At 31.4% G+C, this 18,828-nt stretch overlaps 1 long non-coding RNA gene across 1 annotated transcript; it reads right to left on the bottom strand.

Moving 5' to 3' along the window:
• Positions 1-10,190: 10,190 nt before the first annotated feature.
• On the bottom strand, positions 10,191-18,665 carry LOC114325372 (uncharacterized). The gene is made up of 2 exons (XR_003651665.2): positions 18,382-18,665; positions 10,191-18,286 (listed from the first exon to the last, which is right to left on the bottom strand). It is a non-coding gene; the product is annotated as an uncharacterized LOC114325372 (long non-coding RNA).
• Positions 18,666-18,828: the final 163 nt, after the last annotated feature.

Here is an 18,828-nt window from a genome sequence, read left to right as displayed (position 1 = left end):
GTAGTGCAGTGCTTAAGTAAACGTCTCGTCTGTTGAAATAAGTTTTGGTTTGTGAAAATACTTTTTTATAATGGATAAATAGATAATAAAAAACGTTAAGGTGGGTAAGGTACTATGCAGAAAAGAACTTTCCGGCACAGAAACGTCACTTTTCTGCACAATACTATCAGTTATTCATATTCTGTGAGAAAATATTGTTTGTTTACATAAAATTGTGCAAAAAAATGCATTTGGAATAGTGGTTGTAGAAAAATCTACTTATTTGAAACTAGTAATATCTAGATATCTACTAATTAACTAATTAAAAAATCCTTCAAATTTTTTGCCTATAAAAATTATTTAGTCGGGCATTAACGTTGAACGCACCACGGGTATTATGGATAATAACTTTGATACCTTAATAACTACAAGGCTGTCAAATACATTTCTATTGTTTTAGTTGTAATAAATCTTTAATTGTTAAAAGAGCAATAATCTTTAAACGTATTCATTTTTTTCGAATCCTGAGAAAACTAATAAATATTTTTAAAAAATTTGAACGCTGAATGAAAGATTACATTATTACCGAGGGCTGAAAGTCCCTTAGAATAAACAAAATGTTTCTTTTGGATGAGATATTTGAAATTAAAAATCACACTCAATATTCTCTTTTCCTTTAACCCCTGTAATATATTAGAATAAAAATTATAGAAGTCTTCAGGGACTTTCGGCCCTCGGTAACAATTTTTCATTCTGCGTTTAAATATTTAAATAATACTTATTAGCTTTCTCAGGACTCGAAAAAAATAATGCATTTTAAAAGCATTGACCAGAAATTTTGCGCCTATGCTATTAATGTAGCTGTAGTTTATTTTGTATTGATTTATTTATTATCTATTTTCCAGTATCTAGTTTTAGGTAGTTATTACGTTTTAATAAAATATTATTTAAAAGTGTTTTTTTACTTAAATAATTATAATAAATTTTTATAACGATCCAAATAATGAAATAATTAGATTTATTTATTTATTTAGAATTTAACACTTACGATAATACAAAATACGAATAATATAATAATAGTAAGTAAATAGTATTTACATACATGAATTAGGTAATAATCAGCTAGGATACGAGATTTTCATCTATAAACGAAAATTTTTAAACTGTGAAATAGAGAATCCAGTAGATTAAAGGGCCGGTTGTTCGAACGCTAATCAGAAAAGGAAGCAACTGATCATTATCAAATATTTATTTACTGTCAATGTCAACTTTGATTGGGTTGGTGAAAACATAATTGATTACAATTATGAGATTAATTGATTAATTAATCAATTATGTTAATACTTGTTACGTTAATTGATAATTAATAATTAATTAATCAATCAATTATGTTAATTATCATAATGATAATTGATTACAATCAACTGATTGGCGTACGAACAACGGATTTTGTTATTTGATGGTTGTTAAGGGGACTAAAAGAATAACATTGGCAACACTGATTTTAATAACAGAATAATTTTTGACCTAGCGTACCTTTTCGTGACAAATCGGATATTTTTCAAGCGATCATCGGATAATCTAGAGAAATGCGATTGGCAACACTGGTTGAGAGGGAAGCAGGTCGGGATCTGAACATATGGAAAACCTAAATACTCGTAATAAGTAAACAACAGTATATAAAACCGTCTATACAGGGTAGCGAGAAAGTATGGAAACACGGTAATTTCTTGGAAACTGCTTGAACGATTGTTATAAATTTTGGTGAGTAAGGGTATTCTAATACAGCCGATATCATAGTGGTAATTACATTGTTGTCAAATCTTCCGTTTTTTTGGAAATCTAATGAACTTTCTTATTTTAAATTGAACACCCTGTATATTTTTTGCGTTTTAAAGTCTTTAAGAAATACTGATTATTTTTTATGTTCTGTTCCCTATACCTAAATGCCATAATTTCGGAGTTATTGCTACATTTATTTAAACAAAAAGTTTTAACAAATTATACAAATTTATTTTTTTGAACCGGGTAGATATTATTTTAGGTTCTTTGAGTTATTGGGAACAAAAAAGGTATTTTGTAATTTTCCTCAAAAGTTAATAATTTTCGAGTTACAAACAATTTAAAACTGAAAAAAATCGAAAAATGACGATTTTTTGGGTTCAAAAACATAAGTAAAAAATATTATTTTTGAAACTATTATGCCTGGTTGCACCAACAGATCTCAAGCTCCAGCTTAGCTAAGCTCTACTTATAGATAGGGCCTCCTTGAGTATCACTTACGTTGTACCATAATTTTAGATTCTTACATTATTATCAATTACATCTACTATTATATTATGGTATTCTTATTGTAATATATTATAACTATATTATATTAATTCTTATGATATTCTCGACTTAAGCTTAAGATCTGTTGGTGCAACCGGACATTAATTGCCTAAATTAAGTTCAAACCTTATTTTGTTAGATGCTGATAAGTGATTTGGTCTTATTTTATTCTAAAACATGATTTTTTTAGTTGTTATTGATGCGCGATAGCCCGTCCTCTCATATAAGCTTTATTAACAATTAAAAAAAATGTTTTAGAATAAAATATTCCAAAAATTCTTATAAGGATCTAATAGCAAAAGGTTTGAGCTTGAACTTAGATACTTCGTAATTTTAAAAATGATTTTTTTACTTGTGTTTTTGAACCTTTAAAATCGTCATTTTTCGATTTTTTTCAGTTTTAAATTGTTTATAACTCTGAAACGATTAACTTTTGAGAAAAATTGCAAAAGACCTTTTTTGTTCCCAATGATCCAAATAACCTAAAATAATATCTACTTGATCCGAAAAAATTGATTTTTATAAATTGTTAAATTTTTTTTAATAAATAGTAGCAGTAACTCCGAAATTATGGCATTTAGGTATAGGGAACATAACATGAAAAATAATCAGTATTTCTTAAGGACTTCAAAACGCAAAAAATATACAGGGTGTTCCATTTAAAACAAGAAAGTTCATTAGATTTCCAGAAAAACGGAAGATTTGACAACAATGTAATTACCACTGTAATATCGGCCGCATTAGAACACCCCTACCGACCAAAATTTATAAAAATCGTTCGAGCGGTTTCCGAGAAATCACCGAGTTTCCATAGTTTCTCGCTACCCTGTATATTATGTAAATAATACCAAACTTGAGCAAGTTGATAAAATCGTTTACCTTGGACAGCAATTAAATTGTAACGCAGAAAGTCACGGCGAAATTAGATCTAGGATAGAGCAGGCCAGAGCCGCTTTTAGAAGAATGTCCAAGGTGTTATGTATCAGAGACCTAAAATTGGCATTGAGGATCCGCCTACTTCGCTGCTACGTGTTCTCGGTCTTACTTTATGATGTCGAGTCCTGGACTGTGAATAAAATCCAGCTAAATCGCCTTGAGGCTTTCGAAATGTGGTGCTATAGAAAAATTTTAAAAGTTTCCTGGGTGGAGAAAATTCGAAACTCCACAATACTAGAACGTCTCAGCAAGACTACTGAGATAATAAAAACCATCAAGCAGAGAAAGCTGAAGTATTTCGGACATGTAATGAGAGGTCCCAAATATAGGTTGCTGCAAAATATTATGCAGGGAAAAATATCAGGCAAACGCAGTCCAGGACGAAGAAGAACCTCATGGTTGAAGAACTTGTGAGATTGGTATGGTGTTGATACAAGCATGCTATTTAGGGTGCTATGATGGTAACTAACGTTCTGAAAGGACATGGTACATGAAGAAGAAGAATTAGACCAGTAATTACATATTATGGTGCTGAAGTAATTTGTCTGACACAGAAAGATAAAGAGAGATTAAGGATCATCAAGAGAAAAATCATTCAGAGAATAGCAGGCTGACTAAACTTGGGTAATAATGAATTTATTTTTTTGAAGTTATACTTCTATAGGCGCGATTGAGATTGAGGGTGAATTTATATTGATCCGCGCGCATGCGCACACCGACAGTTTGGTATTAGTCTTTATACGGGCTCTGATTGGGTGTTGAAATGATCTGTCAATAATTGTTCAATATGGAGGTTATCAGTAAACAAAAATGTTGTATAATATATTAGTTTTTATTGTTGTGAGGACAGAAATAAAATCAAATTTATAATTATAGTGACTTTTTAAATAGTTTTAAAAGCCACAGGTACGTAATTCTAAATGTTTCAGTTGTATTCCAATAAAAAATTATCTTCATACCTAGGTTGGAAAATGTAAAAAAAAAATAATGTACTTACCTAGTACTTGCTATGCTATACCCCTAGTAGGCAATGCTTTAATTTACATAATCTGATTACGAACAAACTTTCTACAAATTTTCATCTAATGTATCGTTTTCTTACTCTATATATTGTTGTATTTGAATTCGACAAAAATCAAACTAATAAAAATTCATATAAACAAAGTGTCAGAAAGTTGTTCAGTTTGTGTATATTCCCACATGACGTATGCGCGAAGGTAGTGCAGTTTGAAATCGCTCAGACTCTCGTACGGCGGGATACACGGGAAGTAGGTTCAAGCCCAATGCAAGTTATATCATTTTTTTTATTTTTTTATAGATTTTATGATTGTAAGTATATTATTATATAATTTTTTTCAGAAAATACATATTTAATTAAAATTTTTGGCAACAATTATTGTTCAGAAATATTTGTGGCATTTTTCAATGTGTTTGTGTGTGTTTTATTCTTTTATTATTTTAATTTTTCAACGAAAACATTTCGTTTATAAATTTGCAAAAGTCTGTGTGTTATTGCGTTGCCGCTCCTGCAATACTTAGAGCAGATGTATCGATGAATTCTTATGTAGTTTTGTCTTCTGAATCCAAATCTGAAAACGGCATTTCGATATCTCTAACCGTCTTCGAGATAATCGACCTCAAAATCTAAAATGTGACGTCACAATCCGGTTATTTGCTACCACGCACTTAACGTCAGCTGAAATCTTTGATTAGGAAGTAGGCTACTTTTTAATCTGAATTTGTTAAGCAAAGCAAATGTTATTATTTACATTTGAGTTTGACACTTCGTGAATGTCAAACTAAATTTTAAATTATTTAGCTATTAATAAAATATAAATGACATTTTATAGTTAATTTAATTATTATATAAAATAATATGTGTAATAAATGTATAAAAATACAATTTGAGTATATTTTGAAAGCAATAATACATATTACACAATATTAATATTGAATCAGTAGAAACGATTATATTTAAATTCGGTAAATTATAACTCCACTCGACCAGCGTACGATCACACAACTCAAAACACAAGTACGCAAATACGGTTGCGTGAAGCGTGGCGCAAAGCCGTGGAATTTACGAGACTCGCTCGGTCTGTAGATCCAAGTAAAGTTCATCAGTAAAAAGTATCTTTATCATGTATGTATTATTTATTTTACAATATTGGAAAATTGTTATTTAAAATGTGGTTTGGAATAAAAAAGAAATTACATCTTTCTAATGGAAAAAAATATTTGACGAATTTTATCAAATTATTGATACCAACATCATTTTCATTTATAACTCTTGTATTTTTAATTTGACGAAGAAAAGTTATTCTTCACAAAAATCTCTTCTTGGTCTAAGATTTATGATGCAACCATCATGAATCAAATTTTATTAATTTTATACGAGATATGTAAAAAAATATGAATTTCGAGTAAAGTATCTTTATAGTTCACAACATTTAAATTAGAATGATATACTTGCACATTAAAACATAATTTTTAATTCTAAACAGCTTTTCGTAATAGCAATTTTCTATATTATGAATTTAAATACGTATATAAACAAAGTTTTCGTTATGATAATGCTCGCATTTTCAGCTTGTTTTAGTATTGTTTTAATAAAAAATTTTGGAAAGTAGTAGAGTAGAGAAACTGTTTAAAGTATATTGATTTCGTTGAAACCATATAATAGAAGTATAACTTCTTACGTGCGTACAAAGTACACACATTCTTTTTTTGTGTATTTGATGGCCTTGGCCGAGCCAATTAGCCAGACATTTTGTTATTTTAAAAAAAAACAAATTTGTTTTTTCAATCAGAGGAATTTTTTCTGTATTTCTAACTCTAAATACATAACAAACTAACATATTACAATTATTATCTAAATAATACACTGTTTTGTTTGTAAATATTTTTTTTTTGTAAATTTTTATTTTTTTGTATTTTTTTTATATTTCTAATTTTTTATTATTTTTTATTAATTGTTTTTTTTTACTACGCTAAGACATAAACCCGATTCAACATCTCGGAGGTTTACATCTCCTTAGTTTTTTTTTCTTTTTCTTTTTTTTTGCTTTTTTTTTCTTTTTTTGCTTTTTCTTTTCTTTTTTTTCTTGTTCTTTTCTTTTTTCAATTATAATATACATTAATTACTTAAATCTACAGGGTTTAAAAAGAACAACAAAACAAACATGTTTGTTTTGTTTTAATAAACATGTCTGCTTTGTTTTAACAAAATTTCTTAAATACAGGGTAAATTTTATTGCTACAATCTATATTAACAGTTTTTGATATGTGCGTAAATTGTTTTTAATATCTTCAGAAAATATCAAATTGTTCAAGTAGACGGGAAGTGGAATTTTTAATATACACTCACCGGCACAAAAAACGGGCACCCCAAAAAAGGGGCTTTTTTAAATGTTTTGTATATCCTAAACCTGATGTCCGATTTAAGTAATTTTTTAATATGTTATAGCCTTATTTTTAACAATATCGCTGTAATAATATTGTTGCTAGACAGGTACATTGTCATTGTATACAGGGTGTACGAATAAAACTGTTTTTTTCTCAAACTTTGGAACACCCTGTGGAATGTTCTAGCTTTTATAAAATACTGAACTTAAAACCCAACTATAGCCTCAGGTTTTCTTAACATTCTGTTTCTTGATTCATTCGCTTATGTTGGATAATAAAAAAGTTAGGCACTTTAACAACTACCCCTGTTTTTCGTTAATACAGGGTGTTTTTAAATAAGTACAGCAAACTTTAAGGCGTAATTCTGTATGATAAAATAATGACAGTTTGCTTTATAAACGTATGCCCGCAAATGCTTCGTTTCCGTGATAGGGGGTGTTGAAATTGTTCTTACAAACTGACGATTTATTTATTGCTCTAAAACGGTTTGTGATATGCAAATGAAATTTGGTAGATTTTAAGAGGTAGGTATTGCGCATTTTTTGGCATACAATTAAGAATTTTATATTCACCATTGGAGTGCATACGGGTATAAACATTTTAGATATATCCAGTATTCACGCCAATGGTGAATATAAAATTCTTAATTGTATGCCAAAAAATGCGCAATAACTACCTCTTAAAATCTACCAAATTCCATTTGCATATCACAAACCGTTTTAGGGCAATCAATAAATCGTCAGTTTGTAAGAACAATTTCAACACACCCTATCTCGGAAACGAAGCATTTACGGGCATACGTTTATAAAGCAAACTGTTATTATTTTATCATGCAGAATTATCCCTTAAAGTTTGCCGTACTTATTTAAAAATACCCTGTATTGCCGCAAAAACAGGGGTAGTTGTTAAAGTGCCTAACTTTTTCATTATCCAACATAAGCGAATGGATCAAAAAACAGAATGATAAGAAAACCTGAGGCTATAGTTGGGTTTTAATTTCAGTATTTTATAAAAGCTAGAACATTCCACAGGGTGTTCCAAAATTTGAGAAAAAAACACAGTTTGATTCGTACACCCTGTATACAATGACAAGGTACCTGTCTAGCAACAATATTATTACAGCGATATTGTTAAAGAATAAGGCTAGAACATATTAAAAAAATTACTTAAATCGGACATCAGGTTTAGGAAATACAAGACATTAAAAATTACCCATTTTTTGGGGTGCCCGTTTTTTGTGCCGGTGAGTGTATTAAGATTATCATAAAATTTGTTTATATTTACTGATTGATGTGAACATTCGAGGAGAATATGTAGTAGATCACCTTCTTTTCCACACTCACAGTTAGGTGACTCTGTGAGACCCAAACTGTACATAATATGAAGGGGGGTAAGAGCATGATTACATCTCAATCTATTTATAACTCTTACAAAATGGCGATTTGATACAGAATGAAACCATCTTTTAATGGGAATTTCAGGCTGCATTTCTTTGTAATTACTATCAGTTCTCGTGTTTCGATAATACCTTTGCCAATTTTCTTTTTGGTGTCGTCTACTAATAATATCAATATCCGAAATGGGTAGTAAGTTCATGGTAAGTTCTTCGCCTATTTCTAGGGCGGATTTAGCTAGTCTGTCTACTATTTCGTTACCAGTAATGCCTGCTTGTCCCTTTATCCATGATATAATGATGTTTTTTCCTAAATTTGCAATTTTATTATAAAGAGTCATAATTTCCAGTTCTATATAATTATATAATTTTAGATATAATAATGAATTTAGAAATGTATTGAACTATGAAGTAAGAGAACTTTTGAAAGGAGAATACATTGTCACATTTATAAAGGCAAAGAGACTTTGGTGGATGGAACATCTAGAAAAGGAGAAAGCCAGAAGCAGTTAACAAGAAAATCACCAAATGGAGGTCATTATCAGGTAGACCACGAGAAAGATCGTAAATGAGATGGGAGAACCAGATAATTGTGGAACTTAAGAAGATGGAAGTTAGATAATGGAAGGCCATAAACAAAAACAGGAACGAAAGGAGATATATTTCTTCTTCTTCTTCAGGTGCCATCTCCGCTACGGAGGTTGGCAATCATCATAGCTATTTTAATTTTTGAGGCAGTAGCTCTAAATAGTTGTTTTGAGTTGCATCCAAACCATTCTCTCAGGTTCTTCAGCCATGAAATTCGTCTTCTTTCGATGCTTCTTCTGCCATCTATCTTTCCTTGCATTATGAGTCGCAGGATGCCATACTTCTCGCCCGGCATCACATGTCCGAGATACTGTAGTTTTATTTCTTTAATTGTAAGTTCAACTTCCTTCTCTTTACCTATTCTTCTCAGTACTTCGTTGTTCGTAACTGTATCTACCCAGGAAACCCTCATAATTCTTCTATAGGTCCACATTTCAAAGGCGTTAAGTCGTCTCATTGTCTCTACATTTAACGTCCATGATTCCACTCCATAGTATAGTACACTGTATACGTAAGATTTTGTTAGGCATACTTTAAGAGCTAATGTTAAATCTTTGCTACATAGGACCTTTTTCATTTTCATAAAATTAGAACGTGCTTTTTCGATTCTGACTTTGATTTCTGCAGTGTAGTCATTATTTTCTGTTATAAGTGTTCCTAGGTAAGTGTACTTTTTTACTCTTTCGATCTGTTGGCCCTCTACTATTAAGATTTCGTTAGTATTATGGTTGTTTTTACTAATTTTCATAAACTTCGTTTTTTTGATATTAAGATAGAGTCTGTACTCCCTAATACACCTTACTATTTTACTCATGAGTCTTTGCAGGTCTTGTAAACTATCGGCTATTATTACTGTATCATCTGCATATCTGATGTTGTTAACTAAGACTCCATTTACTCTTATTGTCGACTGTTTCATATTCCAAAGTTCCTCGCATTACCTCTTCAGAATAAGCGTTAAATAATAGAGGTGATAGTATGCAGCCTTGCCTGACTCCTCTCTTTATTTCCATTTCTTCAGATGTTTCTTTTTCAATTCTTACTATTGCTCGCTGATTGTAATAGAGGTGTGTTATTATGAGTCGATCATGTTTTACTTTATTAAACGCTTTATTGTAGTCTATAAAACAGACGTAAGAGGACGGTTAACGTCCAAACATCTCTGTGACAGCACGTTGAAGAAGAATATTGCCTCTCTTCTCTGGTACCCATACCATTGCGGAACCCATATTGAGTGTCACTAATAAGCAGCTCCAGTTTAGAGTGTATTCTGGCGTAGATAATTTTCAGCAGAATTTTCAAGGTATGTGACATTAAGCTTATGGTTCGGTAGTCACTGCATTCTTTGGCATTCATTTTCTTTGGCAAACACACAAATGCTGATGTCAACAGATATATTGTAGAAGATGCCAAGTCACCAACCAATTATTGTAAAACCAAAATGTTAATGCAGACTGATTGCCTATGACAAATGAATTCGAAGAGAACAAAAAAGGGGGCAATCACTCTGCTAATAGTATAGATGCCATGGTATTAGGGGCTAAAGAGTTCAATAAACTTTTGCTTTTTATGTTACACTGTTTTATTATAAAACATAAATACATTAAAGCAATACATAGTCCCATACAATTCTTAAAAATCTATTATCACAAGAAAAACTGCATGCAGATTGAATATCCTGCAATGCAGTGTAAACAATTTAAATAACTATATAACTGATTAACAAGAATGAGCAAAAGTATACCTAATAATTAATGTTCAATATGTTTATGAACCACTTTGAAGTACACTGAGAAGTTGTGAAAATAACAACATTATATGCTGTTAAAATATACTGCAATTAATTATACTATTTAAAATAGTTAAAATTTTCAAATCAGGGGCAACATATTTTTATAAATAACCAGAAGATGGGTGTACAATAGGGTGACCAAATCATAAACTTGACAAAACGCGACACATCCAAGGAGCAGTAGCGCACCAAAAATTTTCCTCACGAGGAAAATAGCTTGGGCACCGAAATTTCTTTTGTATTGCTTGTGAAAGACAAGTTACTTTTTTCTATTCTTTTTTATACAGTGTGTCTGCGTAACTTGGAACCATATGGGAAACATTTTTAATATCAATTTTACGAAAAAAAGTTTTTCGTCATAAAGTGCTCTGCATACTCTAAAACCTAAGATGCAATCATCAGATATCAAATTTTATCAATAATATACGAGGTATGTCCAAAAATATGAATTTTGCTCAAGAGTAAAGTGCCTTTATATTTCACAATATCAAAAATTGTTATTAAGTTGTTTGTAATTAAAAATTATGTTATAATATGCATTTACACGCTTCTAATTGAAAAACAAAAAATTTTGAAAATTTTCGTGAAATTATGGATACCCAACATCATTTTTATTTAAGATAACTCCATTATTAATTTTACGAAAAAAAGTTATTCTTTATAAAAATGTCTGAATAGTCAAAAAATCAAGATGCAATCATAAGATATCATTTTTTTTTAAATTTTATACGAGGTATGTCAAAAAATATGAATTTCGCTCAAGAGTAAAATACCTTTATAGTTGACAATATTTCAACTGGAAGGATGCAATTGCATATTGAAACATAGATTTTAATTCTGAACAACTTTCTATAAAAACAAATTTCAATATTGTGAAAAATAAAGATACTTTACTCTTCAGCGAAATTCATATTTTTTGACATATCTCGTACAAAATTGACAAAATTTAATATCTTATAATTTTATCTTAGTTGTTAGGCTATGCAGAACGTTTTATGAAGAATAACTTTTTTTCGTAAAATTACTAATACCGGAGCTATCATAAATAAAAATGACGTTGGGTGTACGTGATTTGAGGAAGATTTTCAAAAAAAAAATTTTTTAATTAGAAGAGTGTAAATGCAGATTATAACATAATTTTTAATTAAAAGCAACTTTTCTCAATGAAAATTTTCGATATTGTGAAATATAAAGGCACTTTACTCTTGAGCGAAATTCATATTTTTTGACATACCTCGTATACTGTTGATAAAATTTGATATCTGATGATTGAGTCTTAGGTTTTAGACTATGCAGAGCACTTTATAAAGAATAACTTTTCTTCGTAAAATTGATATTAAAAAAGTTTCCCATATAGTTCCAAGTTACGCAGACACACTGTATATTTTTCATATACCTTGAGGAGGGAGGGGTAAACCCCAAAACCCCATATTTACGTACCTACTATTTAGAGGATGAAGACTGCGAAACAGACAGAACGCTAAAAAAACTCCGCCAGAATGACGGAATGAACAAAACTGGGAAGAATACCAAATAGCGAGAAACAAGGCCAACGTAATAAATAAAAAGAAGAAAAATGAATGATTTCCCTGGAGGAAATTGAAAAAGACAGAAAAAACCATAAAATAAAACAATTTTACAAAAAAGTCAGAGCAACCAAAAATACGCCCAGCATTAAAACCAGAGGACTCAAAAACCAAAAAGGAGAAACCGTATTTGAAGACAAACGGATCACCAGAATATGGGAAGAATATTACGAAAAAATGCTATTCACTATATACGAAGGAAACACACTGTGATGAAGAAGTATGGCAGTACAACGACGAGGTAGAAATTCCCACAGAAGAAGTACAAAAACAAATTAAAACCTAGGAAACCAAAAAACTAGCAGGAAACTAAAAACTAAAGACTAACAAAGACTACCAGACAAGCAAACATACATAACATGAGACAAGTCATGCGCTGAACGAATATTAAAAGAATACCAGAACGGATTCAGACCGTGGAGGTTGATGATTAATCCATATATACAGTGGAGCAAATAATTAAAAAATCGAGAGAATAGAACAGAGAAATGCGCCTAATATTCATAGACTTCAAAAACGCTTTTGATACAATAAATCGGACGAAAATCATGGAGGAACTAGAGAATGTTGGAATCCCAGAAAAATGAATGAACATATGCTAACAGTGAGTCTAAAAAACTACACAACTTCTACGGAACAACTTCTAAGGAGATCAATATAAAGAAAGACGTGAAATAAGGTGAGTCTATCTACCCGACACTATTTAACCTGATACTGGAAATAATCAAAAGAAGGAAAAACTTTGCAAACAAAAACATTATTAGAAATCAACTTCAACTAGTAGCATATGCAGATGATCTGGCCATCATAGTGAACACGAAGATGACACTTATAAAAGCGGTTGGAAAATTAGATAGAGAAGAAGACTAGAGATAAACCAGCACAAAGCAAAGTACATGACGATAGGGAAGGACGACAGAACAACTCAGAAATATCTATTAACACAAAACCATACATTTGAAATTGTATCCACCTTTACCTAGTTGGGAGTAACAATAGGGAAAACCGAAAAAGAGGGAACAGAGGAAAGAATTTTGAAAGGCAAAAAACATATGGAATGAATAGAAATCTGCTGAGAAGCAAGACTCTAAGTAGAGAACAAAGATGAACCTATATAAGACCTGTTGTTACATATGGGATGGAAACAACGACGATTAACAAGAAAAAGGAGTAGCCCTCTGAAATTTGAAAGAAAAATAATGAGAACAATGCTGGGCCTCAATGTAAAAAGAGAGGGAGAAATAAGAGTGAAAACAAATGCCGAAATTGAAGAAGAATTAAAGAGAGAAAATATAATCAGATACATAAAATCAACCCAACGTAAATACGGGACATTTAGGCGTCCCGAAAAACGGGACAATCCCGTTTTTACGGGACGTTTGGTCACCCTAGTGTACAATATTCCCAATCTGTACGTCTTATCAATTAAACCTCTTAATATCCATTAAGAAGTTCATTTTTTGAAATATTTACAATGACCATAGTACTATGTAGCAGTAAAATCTGCATTCAAAAAATTATGTAACGAAAAAGCAACATTGCAAGTTTATAGCAAGTTTTTTTCTGTTTATTATGATAATCTGCCAAATTCAGAAAGGACCCCGCAACACTCCTTATGGAAAAGTGGTCCCGGTCAAATTTAACGAAAGTTTGGTCAATGATACTTCTCGATGTGTAGATTAAAAAAGTCCATGGGACCTGGGTCTGAATAACTATTATTCTCAAGCTACAGCCTTCTGAAGTTGTTGGATTCGAGTGCTCGGTTTACGTTAAGTGCACAAATTCACGGCCAAATGAACGAAAATATTTATTATTGGAAGAAGAAAGAGTCATTTTCTTCATGCATACTTGCGTGTTGTATATGAATTTGTGGTCAAAAATAAATGCATCATATTTTAGTCTTCAGAAAACCTCCGAAAATTCCTCAGAAAGCTAAAGAAGTGCGATATAAAATGTGCTACTGAACGATGTAAGAATTATCATGTTTTCATGAATGCTTCACAGTTATGCAATACTAGCAAAGCTGCAGTTCCGCCTTATCTTTAGAATACTACTTAACAGTGGCAGGTATAGGGGGAAATGGGATAATTCCACCCGTAACATGCTCCAGAATTAAAGAAAACAAATGTTCTTCATTTAACGAGAATGAGCGAGATGGAGCCGTCAAAACATATTTATAACCAAAGACCGGATGGTGTGAGGAAAAGACGTAGGCCCAGAGTACATTTAAGGACCAGGTGGAAGACGAGTGACGGGTGTTAAGAGTACGAGATTAGAAAACCAAGGCGAAGGATATGAAGGAATGGAAGCTGATTCTTGAACAGGCCGAGGTCCACCAGGGGTTCTAGAGCCAGTGATGATGAACTTTTTAATACAAAATATTGTACTATGGAAGGTGCTACAGCTGAAGCTGCTCAAAAATTATTACAGATGATCTTTTTTATAATTATTACAGAGGTTATTAATTCCCAATGTTGTACAAGCTAGAGTTGAGACTGATAATCTGATTAGAAGAAATGGTCAATGGCTTCATAGGTAGAAGGCTTCATAATCATGATTTTGCCAACTTTCCTGTTTTCGACTTAGAATACCTAAAAGACCTTACGATTGAGATATATCAAGTTCAACTGACACCTTCACATACAAGATAAAATAATTAGAGACAATGATCAAGAGTTTCAAATTGATGAGAATATGGATGAACCGGGAGTTCAAAAAATATTTTCTAGATTTCGGCAAGCTACAAAACACCAAATATTCATTTTCTACACGGTTGATGAAGATGAGCCAGCAGAAGAACCGATTAGCAGGTACTATTGTACCTGTCAATCTGGTGCGAGAACTGTCGGTGCTTGTGCTCATCCAGTGTGTTACTGTTTTTAGGCTTTGCAAGACGTCAACCCAATGTTAAGTATCATAGGCTGTTAGTTAACACGACATATGACGCATCTAACTGAAATCAGCAAATAGTAATGTACAGATAGTCGAAAATGACTTAAACCCGATCTTTCCATAGGCAATTGTAATTAATATTTAGCAATTAAAATTAACTATTATAAATGGAAAATAAGCCACAATTTAACTAAAAATTGATTTTATTAACGTTTCGACGTCCACATCGGACGTCATTGTCAAAATAAAATCATTTTCTTAGTTAAATTGTGGCTTATTTCCCATTTAGAATAGTTAATTACAAAAATTCCCCAAAGAAATAGCTTCAGAACAACATTAATAATTAGTGTTTACTCACTACCAGGTACCTACTTTGTTTATTTCATATTGAGATCAAGTCCATGTTCTCTACTTGTCTTATCTGATATACGGGACAAGTTACATGTCAGCTAATGTATTTTTTATGTTCCGACAACTTTTTCTTTAGTTCTGGACCGTGTTACAGGGGAATTCCCCCATCCCCCCCTAGATCCGCCACTGTTCAGTAGTACTCTAAAGATAAGGTGGAACTGCAGCTTTGCTGGTATTGCATAACTGTGAAGCATTCATGAAAACATGATTATTCTTACATCGCTCTAGTAGCACATTTTATATCGCACTTCTTTAGTTTTCTGAGGACTTTTCTGAAGACTAAAATACAATGCATCTCTATTTTTGACCACATATTCATATACAATAGGCAAGTATGCATGAAGAAAATGAGTCCTCTTCTTCCAATAATAAATATTTTCGTTCACTTGACTGTGAATTAGTGCACGTAACATAAACTGAGCACTCAAATCCAATAAATGCAGAAGGCTGTAGCTCGAGAATAGTAGTTATTCAGACCCAGGTCCAATGGACTTTTTTAATCTACACATCAAGAAGTATCATTGACCAAACTTTCGTTAAATTTGGCCAGGACCACTTTTCCATAAGGAGTCCTTTTTTGTGACAACTGGTTTTCTGATCTGGAACTTTTTATTCATCTGAAGAAAAAATATATGGTATACTAAGTTTGAAAACAATTAGTTCAAAGATAATCAGGGGATAAATATTGAAAAGCAACAAGGTAAGCGACTTTCAATAAAGTTATACTTTTATTGAGTACCGTCAGATTTATGAGCTTATGTACAAATATTCTATAAAACTGAAAAAAGAAAAGTAAATGTACCCTGTTCCACTCTAATTAGCCAATATAAGAGGCAGATGTAAGGGGTTGATCAGGCAGACTCTATGCTTGGATTGTATAGAAATTGAAGTAGAGCCAAGAGATGGTATTTTCCCATTCTGATTTGGATATTGAATATATCTGTAAACATTGCATTATAATGCTCTACAAAATGACTGCATTGCTCAAATTTAGCCTTTGAAAACATTTAGACTAATAATAAATTCACAATAAAGATGCACTAGAAATAAACAAACCAAAACACGTTGAATACTACGAGGAGCACTCCCGAATAATGATTTACAATGTATAAACTTTGTAAATCATGACTTGAGAGTGCTCCTCGTAACATTTAAGTGTATTGGTTTTTTTTATTTCTAGTGCATCCTTATTGTGATTTTAGTATAGAGCTAACAAGTTTCCTTTCACACACAAAAAAGAAAGTAAAAAAGGTTGACTGTCTCTGCAGACTAAAATTAAAATTAAATCTCTTGTAAGTACAGTTGTGATACACCCCCAATCTCTTGTGTTTAAATAATATCCTCAATAATACCCTTTAATATCAAGTGGCCAATTTTTTGAATTTTTATTCCGTTTAAACGCACCTATTACATCAAAGTGATGTTACCAGTGGCAGATCCAGAATAGGTTGATTAAAATTAAAAAATCAAAATAAAAAATCAAAATAAAATCAAAAATACTTTACAAAATGTAACAAAACGGAAATTGTAGAAAGAAGTTTTTTTGAATAAAATTGTGTTAAAATTATTGAGTTTGGCAATTGCTCTTGGTTTTGTGCATGATTTAACCCTTAAATGCCCAACCTTTTTCAGGTTCCATGTACGCCCAAGGGTGGGTAAAAAATGTCCACCTCGAAAATAGCTAATATATTTATTGAGAGTTGTTGGAAACGGATTAAACTTAAGATTCTTATGCTTAATAAACACAGCATCTTCTAAAATATTAATATAAACAATTTACAAACCTTACAACAAAATTACAATATACATCAAAATTAACATACCAGTAAAAGCCAGTAATTCAGACCTGTCGATTTTCTCCACATTCTTCCTTTCAACCTCCTGATTGGCGGATAATTATGTAGGTTATGTAGTTATACATCGATAATTATATGGATTATCTTCCTACCAACGAGAAATTATATAGAAACCTTTAGTAACAAGTTTTAGCAATGGTGCACTTTTTATGCCCACCCATATTTAACTCAAGATGCTACTTTTATTTTCAAAAATATTGGTAGAACCAAATTAACATTCGATAAAGGGCTGTCTATTTAACAATAAATATTTTTTTAAAAATTTTTAAACATGTAATAAATATGTTACAAGGGAATACGCATTAGGTGGACATTTTTTACCCACCCTTGGACGTTTAAGGGTTAAATGGCATTTTGCACGTGTTTATTAGTTTTTTATTTTATTTTTCAATACGCATGAAATTTTTGAGAAGCAATTTGACGTTTAATAAATTGTACAACGCTGTGATTTTACAGTTTTACAATATAAAAATGAAGGTGTAAACTATTCAGTAACCGTGACTGTACCACAAGTCACAGGATTCAGTTGCTCATTGAGCCAAACACATTACCAAGGGTAGGTGTAGATATTGTATATTTAGATTTGCTTTTATAGTATGCAGTAAAAGCCGTGAGTTTTATTGTTATTGCATATTGTTTGCAATGCCAAACTAACACCAAAAACCAAATTTCATATTTTTTAATATACTCTGAAATACCTAAATACCTTGTCAGTTAACAGTTAAGCAGTGATTATCCAGAGTGAAGAAAAATTACCAGTGGTGTGCTCCATCAATATCTTTTGTACCATTAACTCAGCAAAATTCAAGTTGCCACTATTCTAGTCACAAAGCAATACACAGTATTAACGTAGCAAAACCTAATCGCTCATAGTGGTTCATAATCAGAGCTGCTACTCCAAAACGAAGAGCAGCCCTCATCACTTTAAAATTCCAAAACATAAGTATAAGTCGCAGCCAGGTAGATGATACCTCAGGTTTGTCAGGCTCAGCTTTCAGTAGTTTCTTTGGGTGATTTACATATTGTTTTTGCTGGAGGATTCTGTGAAACACGCCAAACCTCTGGACACAATAACTTATACCAGATTCTGAATGCATTTTTGAACTCTTTGTTGGTTCTAAAAAAATTGAGGATGTCAGATCTGATTTATCAGGTATTAGTGATAAAAACAAATAATAATTGCAAAAACTACTGTAAAAAAAGCTAGTGTACCTTGTCCATGGAGAATCGTTTAAAATTTCTTGTTTAACATTACACAAATCGTTAAATTCAATAAATAAAACGTAAAAATAAATTTTTATTCTATTTTGTTTGATTTGAAATTTCTTATTTTGACTTTGACGTTGATTTAACAAACCTCCTAATAAACAATGTGGCTAAAGATATTAATAAACAAGATCGATTAAATAGAAGAGGAGGATATCTTTCGGCATGATCATAGGCGCCGTAAGTTCAAATTTGCCATTGATCACCTTTCCTTCCTTTAAAAATATTTTTATTATTACACTTAAACGAAGTGTATGTTATTTACTAATAACTGTGTCTATTATGTAAGTACAATAATTGTACTCGTTAATTATTAATAATATTCTGTGTTAATTTAACCAAAAATATATAGGCCCTCTATTTGACAGCTCAGCGGTGGTGCCACATCTAATA

This window comes from Diabrotica virgifera, chromosome 6, assembly GCF_917563875.1.
Source record: "Diabrotica virgifera virgifera chromosome 6, PGI_DIABVI_V3a".
Taxonomy (NCBI): domain Eukaryota; kingdom Metazoa; phylum Arthropoda; class Insecta; order Coleoptera; family Chrysomelidae; genus Diabrotica; species Diabrotica virgifera.
Note: the sequence above shows the minus strand (reverse complement) of the source record. Positions and strands in the feature narration are given on the sequence as shown.